We start from the raw sequence: 13,275 nt of genomic DNA on the forward strand, positions 1-13,275 counted from the left end.
GCCAAAAGAATAATGAAATTAATTACATAAAAATGATTCCGCTTATTTCTATTGTACATCTCTCCACAATAGTGTAAAATCTTCATAAATGTGTTCAATTATAAACCTACTGATGTCTTGCCACAGTTTTCTTAAATGCATACAATGCCAAAAAAGATGCACAACTGTTTCTGGGTGGTCATTACAAAAGGAGCAATTTGAGTTGATGTTTTCCTTAAACTTCTTCATATAGTGGTTGGCAGGATAATATTTATGAATAATTTTAAAGGAAACGTCCTTAATTTTGTATGTGTGTGGCAACATCCAAACTTTTTTCCAACAGATATTATCAATAAATCCATTCCAATAAGGCATGACTGCTAAATGACTTAAATGTAATGTAATGTAATGCATGACATAAGGTATAGATACAACATCCTGCTGAAACAAGGATCGTATCGCTCTGTTGTTGAATGGACCAAAAGAGAAACAAATCTTTCCTACTGATGAGTCAACAGGGTCAACAGAAGGTAGGCTCTGAGGGTCAAGTCTTGACATGTTCCTGAATAACATAGGGAATGAGGGAATGGCATCTAAAACAATTACAAAATCTTTAGGTGTTACAGGGACCTTGTAAAGTGATAAGAATTCTTTATAACTGAGTAAAAGACCCTCTGCATTTACCAGTTGGCTCACCAATATGATATTATTTCGGAACCAATATTCTAAAAACAGAGAGCTATTTTTATACAATATAATACAATACAATTCATCCTCGAACACGGTCCTCTATGAACATTTTCTTCGCGTCACTGTGTTCACGTGATGAATGACGTATAATTCAAGTGAAGTACACACGCGTGGGAGCACCAGGCACCAATTTTGACTTTGTGGCTGTGATAACTAGTGGAGAGAGATGGCTACCGACAGGCTGCAGTTCCATGAAATGGGTTTAGATTATCTTCTCTCCGGTGAAAATATGAGGAGAAATGAAGTGTTAAATCGCATGACCTCAATTGTGATATCAAACGGTTACAGAACCATACATCAGTAGACACTGAAAGCAGCTAGGATCTCTAACCTAGCTAGCCAACATTAGCTTGTGAATGTGTTTACTTTGCCTGTGAATCGTCCTGAATTTTAACTAATTTACATATTCAAGAGTAAATGGAATTAACCAAATTATGCATAGTATGTAGCTAGCTAGATGTTATTTAACCGTCCTGATGTGTTCCGGTCGAATTGGGTCGATTTACAAGTTTTCGCTGAAAAATGTTCATTTAATCAGATTGTTATAAAGTTCCATGACTGTCCACACAGGGCATCTGAACACACAAAATACAGTAATGACCTGACTAGATCATAAATTAACAATTGTCCAGACAGAGGCTTGAGTTTGCGAATTGACAGTTTATTAAACCAACTTTACACAGGCTACTGTTTGGGCCGTAGCACACGCCAAATAGATGACAGATAACCCACAAGCCAATCGTGACCTTCTCTTGTGAAGCCCAGACGTAAGAGAGAGAGAACAAAGGCTGAACCTGGTCTTAACTTCCAATGCTCCACCCCCCTCCACGCCACTCCGCCAACCACCAGGATGCCCGGCATCAGAACATTCCAGGCATTCCCGTGATTGGCAGATAGCAGGTTGATTGACATGTCGGACCCCGCGAACACCGGGTACTGGTCAGTACAACACAACCACCTCCTAGCCTAACACATAACTGTCTGTGCGGGTCGCTACACAGCCCCCCCACCACAAAGTCCCTCGTCCCCGAGGGAACAAACAAAGTCTCTGAAGCGACCCGGAGGTCTCCTTTGCCTGCGTGGCCGTGATGGTCGCAGAGTGCCCCTCTGGGAACCAGGGGATGAAGGCAGGGATATGGGGGACAAGGAAGCGGGAACGGGTAATACAGTCCGTGGCTCTGGGGAACCACGCGGTGACACAGGGGGGGGGAGACCGGGGGAGTGGGCTGTCTGGAGCCTTGTCTGCGGCACCTGAGGGTGGGTGCCTGGAGAATGTCATTGCCAGAGAGGGGAATTTTGGGGGTTCCTGGGGTTTGGGGAGAAGAGGCCCCTCTGTATGGGGCTAACCTGTCCCGGGGCAGTGCCACCTTTCTCCCCCTGGGAGGAAGTTGCACCCGGTACACAACCTCCCCCTACCCTCTCCAGGACACTGCAGGGTCCCACCCAGTGACTGTCCAACTTGGGGCATCTGCCTTTTTTCCTTAGGGGGCTGTAGACCCAGACCAGCTCCCCAGCCACAAAGTGCCTTCCCCGGGTGTGCACGTCATAGTTCCTTTTCTGCCTCACACCTGCATTCACCAGCTGCTCTCTGGCGAAGGTGTGGGCTGTCTCCAGGCGGTCCTGGAGTCTCCGGGCATACTCCGGCCCCGGAGGAACATGAGGGCTATCCAGGGGCCGACCAAACGCCATCTCCGCAGGGGTGCGGATCTCTCTCCCCAGCATGAGGAGGGCAGGCGTGCAGGAGGTGGAGTCTTGGACAGCGGAGCGGCATGCCATGAGGACCATAGGCAGGTGCTTGTCCCAGTCACGCTGGTGTTTGGAAGAGACGATGGCCAGCTGCTGTCCAAGCGTTTTGTTGAAGCGCTCCACAAGGCCATCACTTTGAGGATGGAGAGGAGTAGTGCGGGTCTTGTGCATACCCAGCCTCTCACACATGGTGGCGAACACACGGGAATCAAAGTTTCTGCCTTGGTCGCTGTGGATGGACTCTGCAGCTCCAAACCTGCTGAACATCCCCGCTGTCAGGGCGTCGACGATGGTCTCTGCCTCCTGGTCAGGCAGAGCATAGGCCTCGGGCCATTTTGTGAAATAGTCCATGGCCGTGAGCACCCAGCGGTTTCCACTGTCTGTGGTGGAGAACGGCCCAACTACATCCACTCCCACCCTCTCCATGGGAGCCCCCACTGGGAACTGTTGGAGCTGAGCATGAGAGCGGCCTGGGGGGCCCTTTCTCGCTGTGCAGTTGTCACAGCGGCGACAAAAGTCCTCCACATCCCTCTTGTGCTGCCCCCAGTAGAAGCCCTGACGGAGACGGCGCAGTGTCCAGTCCCCACCCCCCCATGAGTACTCTGGAGCACAGCCTCCCGCAATGCTTTTGGGACCACCACCTGCCACCTCTCCTCTCCCGTAGCTGACTCCTTCCATGCCCGCTGTAGCACGCCCTCAGCCAGCCGCAGTCTCTCAAACTTCGACCACAACCCTTTGGTCGCGAGTGAGAGCGCTGTCACCTCTTCCCATGGTGGCCTCACCTGCGCCTCTACCCACTGTAGCACTGGCTGTAGGTCTGTGTCCCGTCCCTGCTGCTGCCGCCATTCAGCCACGTCGACAGTCTGCAGCTCACAGCAGACAGGCCCGCTCGCCCGACACACTGTGGCACAGACACCCTCCTCTGCCCGCAGCTCTCTCTCCCGTCCCTCTCTCCGTTCACAGTGGCGGCAGCCGTCTGCAGTACAGGGCCGACGGGACATGGCGTCGGCGTTGGAGTGGCGTGCCCCTGCCCTGTGCACCACCGTGAAGTCATACGGCTGAAGCTCCTCCAACAAGCGTGCCACCTGCCCCTCTGGCTCTCTGAAAGACATGAGCCACTGGAGAGCAGAGTGGTCAGTCCTTACAGTAAAGGGCAGGCCACCCAGGTAGTACTTGAAGTGTTTGACGGAAGCCACAACAGCCAAGAGCTCCCGCCGGGTGACACAGTAGCGGCGCTCATGTTTGTCAAATGTTTTGCTGAAGTACGCCACCACTCTCTCCCCCTCTGGCCCCACCTGGGCCAGCACCCCACCCATGCCCACATTACTCGCGTCTGTGTCCAGGATAAAGGGCAAGGTGAGGTCAGGGGGGGCGAGCACGGGGCCTCGATCAGTGCACGTTTGAGGGTGTTGAACGCCTCCTCACACTCCACTGTCCAAGTGAAAGCCTTGTCCTTCGGCAGCAGGCGGTTCAGTGGAGCAGCAACGCTTGAGAAGCCCCGTACAAACCTCCTGTAGTACGAGGCCAGGCCCAGGAAGCTCTTCAGCTGACGCTGGTCGGTGGGGGTGGGCCAGTCTCTGACAGCCCCTACCTTGTCCTCCATGGTGCTGATCCCCTCCTTCCCCACTCGGTGGCCCAAGAAGGACACCTCTCTCCTCATGAAGTGGCACTTCTCGGGGTGGAGCTTCAGACCTGCGGCAGCCACCCTCTCCAGCACACGCCGTAGCGCCCCAGGGCTGACTGGAAGGAGCTGCCATGGGCCAGGATGTCATCGAGGTATACCAGACACTGCTGTCGGGGGATGCCATCCAGCACCCTGTCCATCAAACGCTCAAAAGTAGCTGGAGCGTTGCACAAGCCAAAGCACAGGACCTTGAACTGCCAGTGTCCTCTGTTAGTGGAGAACGCAGTTTTGGCTCTGGCCTCTGGGGAGAGGGGCACCTGCAAGTAGCCACTGCGGAGGTCTAGTGAGGAGAACCAGGAGGACCCCCTAACCAGGTCCAGCGACTCATCGATACGTGGTATGGGGTATGAGTCCTTCCTGGTTACCTCATTCAGCCGCCTGTAGTCCGCACAGAACCTCAGCTTGCCCCCCTTCTTCGGAACCATGACGACTGGCGCCGCCCAGGGGTTGTCTGAGGGCTCAATGAAGTCTGCCCGCTGCATCTCCAACACAGCCTTGTCTGCCGCCTCCTGGCGTGCCAGCAGGATACGGCGGGGACGCATCTTGATGGGTCGAGCATCACCTGTGTCGATCTCATGCTGCACCAGATGAGTCTGACCCACCTCTTCCTCACTCAACGCAAAGCTGTCTCTGAATTCAAACAGCAACTGCCACAACTGTTCCTGCTGCTCAGGGTCAAGACCAACACAGTTCCTCCCCCATATTTCCCTCACTGCAGACAGTGTCCTCTCCTCTCCCATCTGGGGTAGCTGGGCTGGGGGGGTGCGGCCCGGGCTCACAGAAGGCTGTGTCATGGAGGTAGCTGGGGGAATGTAACACACCGCCGTAGGTGACAGGGGGACTGGGGAAAAGTCACACACAGCTGTGGGGGAGGGGGCGCAGCCATGAGTCTCTGCTGCTTTAACTGTTGGAGTAAAGGGTTTGTTGGGTTGAGTGAATGTGACATTAGGGGGCCATGGTGACTTCCGTCCCTCCCTGGAAGCTCAGTGTGCCCCTATTTAGGTCTAACTGGCAGCCTGTGCTCCTAAGAAAGTCCAACCCCAGGATACAAGGGTCCTGCACAGCCGCCACCCACACAGGATGACGCACAGTCCTGCCCCCTACTGTCAGAGTCATTATTCCCTTCCCTTTCATGGGTGCCAGCTCACCTGTGACTGTGCGGAGCTGCACAGTTGTAGGCTCACACTGAGTCCAACCTGGCACAATATCTGGCCTCACCAGGGTTACTGTGGACCCAGTGTCCACCAGGGCGGAGCAGGGCACCCCCTCCACAGTGACAGGGACATGACAAAAGTCCCCAACACAGGTCCGGCCCACCACAACAACAGGCTCCATCCGCTTGCCCTCGTCTGCTTCTGGGGGAAGTGGAGCCTTGCTTCCCCGTCTGTGCCGGTGGGCTCCTCCTGAAGATGATGGTGGTTGGGATAGAAAGCCAGGGGTCCGCACTACCCGGTCTATGCGGACCCCGAGCCGTTTCCCTGAGCTCTGGGGGACATGGGGCAATCTCGGCGCAGATGGCCTGGCTGGCCACAACCCCAGCAGACCCTGGGACCAGGGCGTGTGTTTCGTGCCGCCTGTAGCGACACAGCACGAATGAGTTTTGTCATTTCGGCCACCCAAGCAGGCTTTTCCGGCTCCGGGCTGCTCTGCCCCCCCAGCTCGCACAGAGGGTGTGTCTCCCTGCACCCCCACCAAAGCCCCAGCTGAAGCCCCAGCCCACACCAGCTCCCTCTCCAAAGCCATCTCCAAGGCTGTCTGCAATGACTCAGGATGAGCCAGCTGGGTCTGTATGCGCAGCTCCGTAGGAGAGAGCGCCTGTATGAACTGGTCCCGTGCTAGCTCGCTCTGCACGGAGGGGGGGCATGTGAGCATATGCCCGCCGAGAGAGGCTCTCAATGTCATTAGCTAGCACCCGTAGAGGCTCTCCAGGCTGCCTGCGTCTATTACTCAGTTCGGAGCGCAGTAGCCCGGGCTGTACACACTGTCCATAGCGCCTCCTCAGTGCTCCCACTAAAGCACTATAATCATGCCTGTCCTCGGGGCTAATCAATATCAAACAGGCCAGAGCTTCATCCGTGAGGCATAAAGCCAACTGCAGTGCCCTTTCTTCATTCGACCACCCCCTAAAATGAGCTAACAGTTCAAACTGAGCATGAAAAGCTTCCCAATCCGCCTTACCGGAATACTTTGGGGTCTTAACAGATACGGACGCAGCCGGGAACTGGGCGCCGCCATGTTTGTTTACATCCTGAGCCCCAGATTCCTCGTCACGCCGCGTCGACGTCACCACTTCGGTCCGCCCACCAGAATCCGCGCGAAATACAGTCGACGAAGCACTCATGCCCGCTTCAGCCGCCATCGCTCTAACGTCCTCCCTCAAGCGGCCTCTGCGCTCCGACGCCCTGGCGATCTCCTCAGACAGAACCCCCGACGTCCATTCACACGCACCTCATTGGCCATAATCGTCCCCTACCTCCACCTTCACTTTCGGATTACCTCGAAGCATTTTCAATCCCCGTTCTCACCTACGGTAGCTAGCCACATAAGTCAGCTAGCTAGCTGGCTAACTTGTATCAACGTTTTTACTTCTGACACCAATGTAATGACCTGACTAGATCATAAATGAACAATTGTCCAGACAGAGGCTTGAGTTTGCGAATTGACAGTTTATTAAACCAACTTTACACAGGCTACTGTTTGGGCCGTAGCACACGCCAAATAGATGACAGATAACCCACAAGCCAATCGTGACCTTCTCTTGTGAAGCCCAGACGTAAGAGAGAGAGAACAAAGGCTGAACCTGGTCTTAACTTCCAATGCTCCACCCCCCTGCCCAACCCCCCTCCACGCCACTCCGCCAACCACCAGGATGCCCGGCATCAGAACATTCCAGGCATTCCCGTGATTGGCAGATAGTAGGTTGATTGACATGTCGGACCCCGCGAACACCGGGTACTGGTCAGTACAACACAACCACCTCCTAGCCTAACACATAACACACAGCTGTCTGTGCGGGTCGCTACAATACATTTAGATGATTTTCATTACATTTGGGGTGTTTTAACTTTGGTGTTCTGTGGAACTGTGGAGTAAAATCTAACTGACAGAACGGCCAGCTGGAGTAAAATCTAACTGACAGAACATCCAGCTGGAGTAAAATCTAACTGACAGAACATCCAGCTGGAGTAAAATCTAACTGACAGAACATCCAGCTGGAGTAAAATCTAACTGACAGAACGGCCAGCTGGAGTAAAATCTAACTGACAGAACGGCCAGCTGGAGTAAAATCTTGAACCTTGCATGTGAAAGTGTTTATCCTGTTTCCTACCAAGGAGATGGGGCAGCAGGTACAGGCCATGATCCGCCAGCTGACTGCCTATTGTGCCAGGGAAGTCCTCTACTCTACACTAATGCAGGGATGTAGTCATTAGTGCATACCATAGCAAACAGTTGCAAAACGCTTCAAACAGAAAACATTTTGCAACGAAAATAAGAGTTTCTATTGGACAAATTCTGTATGGTCCCTCCCGGTTTTGTTACATTTGCTTCATAGTTAATACACCCCAGGTGACGGTACATTGACCCCTCACCTCTGACCCCCACAGAGCTAAAGAGTAAGGAGTCTCCAGAAGAATCGACTTCCATAATGTCTCCAACTTCATCAACTTTGACTTCCCCATCACCGTTGAGTCCTACATCCACTGCGTCGGGACGGTAAGTGTCACCACAACAGAATACAACTTTATTGTTCACGTAGAGATTGAAACCAGCTGCAACTCTGAAATAACACACAAAGGTTACGTCTCAAATCGCACGCTATTCCTCCTGTAGTGCACTACATTTGAGCAGAGCTCTATAAGAGGGTGGATAAAGCGCAGCAATTCAGCCTCGCTCTCCATCTGTAGAATGGTGCAAGCAGACGACCCAGTCACACCTTCACCTTCATCTCACACAGAGCTACCCCTGCTGGCCGAGGTGGAGGACGCACTCACAGGATGTACGCACAGGTGTTTCTATCTGATGTGTGTTTAACTGACCTAGCGTCTCTAATTGTGGATCTAATTACATTTACATTACATTTAAGTCATTTAGCAGACGCTCTTATCCAGAGCGACTTAATTGATGTAGACCAGGTATTCCCAAACTGGGGTACGCACAAAACCGTCGGGGGTACGCCAGATAAAAATGTGATTCACATTTTATGCATTTGTTTGTACATTTTTTCTTCACATTTTCAAACAGTCCATTTATATTTTCCAATGGGGCTATACATTTGGGTGAGTTTTTTTTCTCGCCTGAGTAGCTTCGTTTCACTGCCCAAAATAAAATTAAACCATCTAGTGTTCAGTGAATTAACAACACAATGCCAATTACAGGTAGTCTAGTCAAATAATTCACATCCAATCACATTAACCGTTACTCTCTCACGGGAATAGCCAAACGTAACTGCTGCTCATGTTGGTATCTGTACTGATGGCGCAAGCCATGACAGGGAGACATAGTGGAGTGGTAACGCGCATGAAAGCAGTTGCTCCCGATGCCAGTTTACTTTACTGACCATTATTTTCACTTGTCTGACCGCTTGCATGATGATGATGAGATTCTCACACGACTGGCTTATCTGGGTGATGTTTTTTCCTCGTCTGAATGATCTGAATCAAGGTTTACAGGGACTCTCCAACTATATTTAATGTGCGGGACAAAATTGAGGCTATGATTAAGAAGTTGGAGCTCTTCTCTGTCTGCATTAACAAGGACAACACACAGGTCTTTCCATAATTGTATGATTTTTTGTTTGCAAATGAACTCAAGCTTAAGGATAATGTCAAATGTGATATAGTGAAGCACCTGAGTGAGTTGGGTGCGCAATTATGCAGGTACTTTCCCGAAACGGACGACACAAACAACTGGATTTGTTATCCCTTTCATGCCCTGCCTCCAGTCCACTTACCGATATCTGAACAAGAGAGCCTCATTGAAATTGCAACAAGCGGTTCTGTGAAAATTGAATTTTTAATCAGGAGCCACCGCCAGATTACTGAATTGGGCTGCACTCACGAGTATCCTGCCTTGGCAAATCGCGCTGTTAAGAAACTGATGACGTTTGCAACCAGGTACCTATGCGAGAGTGGATTCTCCCCTCACTAACATGAAAACTAAATACAGGAACAGACTGTTTGTGGAAAATGATTTAAGACCGAGACTCTCCAATACAACCCAACGCTGCAGAGTTATGTGCATCTTTTCAAGCACACCCTTCTCAAACTGTGGTGAGATATTCACAATTTCCGATGAACAAATAAGGTTTTATATGTAAGATGGTTATTATTTGTGCCCTGGTCCTATAAGAGCTCTTTGTTAATTCCCACGAGCCAGGTTGTAACAAAACTCACACTCATTCTTATGTTTAATAAATGTATCGTATAGTGTGTGTGTGGCAGGCTTACAATGATGGTAAAAAACAACATTTGAGAGTGCACTGACCCTGGTCCTAGAGGATAAAGTAATCCTTCTCACCCCCTCCCTCCCCCTTAAAATATTTAGATGCACTATTGTAAAGTGGTTGTTCCAGCTGGAGGTTGAATGTTTGAAATGTTAAATGAGAGTGCGACCCTGGTCCTAGAGGGGGTACGGACTATAAAACGTTTCGGAACCACTGATGTAGACTGTTTAACTGACCTAGCATCTGTGTGGATCTAATTGATATAGACTGTTTGACCTAGCATCTCTCTCTGTCTCCCAGATAACGCTGAGTGGGTTTTGAAGCCGTATGGGTTTAAGATGGAAATCGAGGGCTTCAGATACTGCTAATCGGGTACGTACACACACCTCTGTGATATCATAGCACACCTGTTCACCTCACACCTGGTAGTATATGAGTTTGGATTTTTATTTATTTTACCTTTATTTAACTAGGCAAGTCAGTTAAGAACAAATTCTTATTTTCAATGACGGCCTAGGAACAGTGGGTTAACTGCCTGTTCAGTGGCAGAACGACAGATTTGTACCTTGTCAGCTCGGGGGTTTGAACTTGCAACCTTCCGGTTACTAGACCAACGCTATAACCACTAGGCTACACTAGGCTACCCTGCCGCCCCGTTACTCAAGGTGAATGGGCTTCTCTCTCCTCTGTTTCTCTCTCCTCTGTTTCTCTTTCTTCTCCCTTAACTGATTGGTCCGTTGTTCTGTCACTCAAACATACTTTGAGGACAACGTTAAAGACCTGCATCCTGCCGTCATCAACCACACCTGAAAAACATCTTGAATACCTTAGTAAGACACACACTGCTTAGAGACCTCTTCTATAATATTTCAACCTTGTCCGTTTCAGTCCCTCCGACGCTGAGGGGAGGGCCAACCCAATGTCAGGCAGGAGAAGAGAGAAGCCCAAACCTGACGGGGTCGTCAAGACAACCATCAAAGTAAGGCTCCGTCCTAACTAACTCTAACCCAGACATAACCCTTTAACCCTAGCCGTAACCTAGCTCAACAAAGACCACACTGGGGAGTAGCAAGCCGTTTGCCGACATTCCATTCACTTTTTTCTCATGGTTATTTCTTTCACACTGGGAGCAGCAAACGGTAAGCAGGCATTTACATTTCAAAGTGTAATGAATACACTGATCTAACCTTGTCTCATCCCTCCTTCCATCCATTCCTCCCTTCTCTTCATCCATCCCTCCCTTCTCTTCCTAGAAGGACTTCTGAGGCAAGAACCACTTGAAGAGCTTTTGCTCCCCCAGAGTGAGGAGCCGAGGGGGCAAGGCTAGCAAAACCTAGGATTCCATGTCAACGTGAAACCAAATAAAATTAACCTATGACATCACCAGTTGCCAGATCAGTGCAGATGGAGGGGAAACAAACTGAGGAAGCCACTGTAGACTGAGATGCAGCCGAAGTGTCCACTATCAGGCCCCAAATGAAAGAAAACTGACTGAAACAGGAGGGGACAATCTGAACTTATCCAATAAGAAACACTTGTTTTTGTATTCTGTTGGAAAACATTTTGCTACGTTTTGAAACAGTGCACACTAATGAATACAACCCAGATGAGGAACCTATCAGCAGCACCATTACTCTTAAAGTGAGCCAACATCGGAGTTTGCCTGGTTAGAAAACCTGTCAAATTAATATAATGTGCATTCCCTCCTAAACACGACACAGTAATGTTATGGCTGCATTACTCTGCACCTCCACAGATGCGAATGAACTTCTTTCTCTTTACTAGTATTCAATGAAATCCGAATTGAAGAATTAAAATTGTTTTTCAATAAGTAATTTTCTATTATTGAATTGTCAATAATAGAAATGGAATTGACCCCAATTCTGGTATTTCCTATACACATGCTATGTACGTGTGGTCATTTCAGATGGCTACACGTGGGTATTGCATTTATTGTTTCTTTGTAATTAGAATTCAGAAAACGTTTATTACATGTTTTGTATTTTTGCTCTTTAAGCCGTTAACCATAAATCATGTCATGTCAGTCCCAGAAGTCTCTCCCTCTAACCAAAGTTTCTTTGGGGGGCCACCCGAGTGGCACAGCAGTAAGGCACTGCCTCGCAATGCTTAAGGCGGCACTACAGACCCAGGTTCAATCCCAGGCTGTGTTACAGCCGGCCGTGACCGGAAGACCAATGAGGCAGGACACAATTGGCCCAGCGTCATCCGGGTTAGAGGGTTTGGCTGGCCAGGATTTCCTTGTCCCATCGCGCACGTTTCCTCCGACACATTGGTTCGGTTGGCCTTCCGGGTTAAGCGAGCAGTGTGGAGGACGCATGGCTCTCAACCTTCGCCTCACCAGAGTCTGTACGGAAGTTGCAGCGATGGGACAAGACCGTAACTACCAATTGGATATCACAAAAAATTGGGGAGGAAAAGGGGTAAAAGTACAAAAAGATAAATAAAAAGTTATTTGGGGACGTGCTTTGAATGTAATTATGAACTGGTGTTAAAATAAATTATGGACACAATGTAGAAAGCAAGTGGAATTCAGATTCATATAACCACCACAAATCTTGATATGGTTCAAATGATTTTATTGATTATGATTGCAAGCCCATATCTTGTTTCACATTTAATACAATGTACACATGGTTACATTTAAGAGCGGTAAGAGAAGTTTGAATGATCAAACAGAAGAGGGTATTTTAGTCAAGAAGGCATGCTACATACCTATGATAGGTAGGCAGCTTAACCTGAATATACAGAATGGATGCAGGTGTGAGGGTTTTACTCAAGTGAATACACAATTGTCAAATAATCGCTACAATAATATAAGATGAACCGGCATGAAGGTTTATTTTAGAACATTTGGCACATACAGTGAGGCTGTGGTTCCTGGAGTGTACACACTGATGCATTGGTATAACTGAGCTGGAGGGAGTTCCTTATAGTCCAAGGGCCTGAAAATAACCGTATGTCCATCATCCATTATCTCTGTTGGATGAAAAATGTCAGCAGCATCTCAGACCATTTACCAGAATTTGGCTGGTGGCTTGGACTCATTTCAGGTGTGGAGTGAACAAGGAGAAGGGTAGAGAGTCGGTTCCCAGGCCAGGCTGGAGAGAGAAGGCACGTTTGCAAGGCATGCCGGATTTTGGAATCTCTCGGCAGAAAAATGAAAGACTCTTATCTGGCACCATGTTACCCGATGCTTTACTGCAGCCTTTCTTAAAGTATGGATTGAGATCCACTTTGGATTGCTGATGCTACAGGTGCATTAGGAAAGTATTCAGGCCCCTTGACTATTTCAACATTTTGTTACATTACAGCCTTATTCTAAAATGGATTAAGTAGAAAATGTTCGTCAATCTACACACAACACCCTATAATGACAAAGCGAAAACAGTTTCAGAAATATTTGCAAATGTATAAAAAATACAAAACAGAAATACATGATTTACATAAGTTTTCCGACCCTTACCTATGAGACTAAATTCAGCTCAGGTGCATTGAGTTTCCATTGATCACCCTTGAGATGTTTCTACAACTTGATTGGAGTCATTCTGTGGTAAATTAAATTGATTGGACATGATTTGGAAAGGCACACCCCTTTCTATTATGGTGGAAATTACAAGAGTATGTTATAATACTTTTATTGCATCAAATGGTT

This window comes from Oncorhynchus gorbuscha, linkage group LG11 (genome assembly GCF_021184085.1).
Source record: "Oncorhynchus gorbuscha isolate QuinsamMale2020 ecotype Even-year linkage group LG11, OgorEven_v1.0, whole genome shotgun sequence".
NCBI classification, from domain to species: Eukaryota; Metazoa; Chordata; class Actinopteri; order Salmoniformes; family Salmonidae; genus Oncorhynchus; species Oncorhynchus gorbuscha.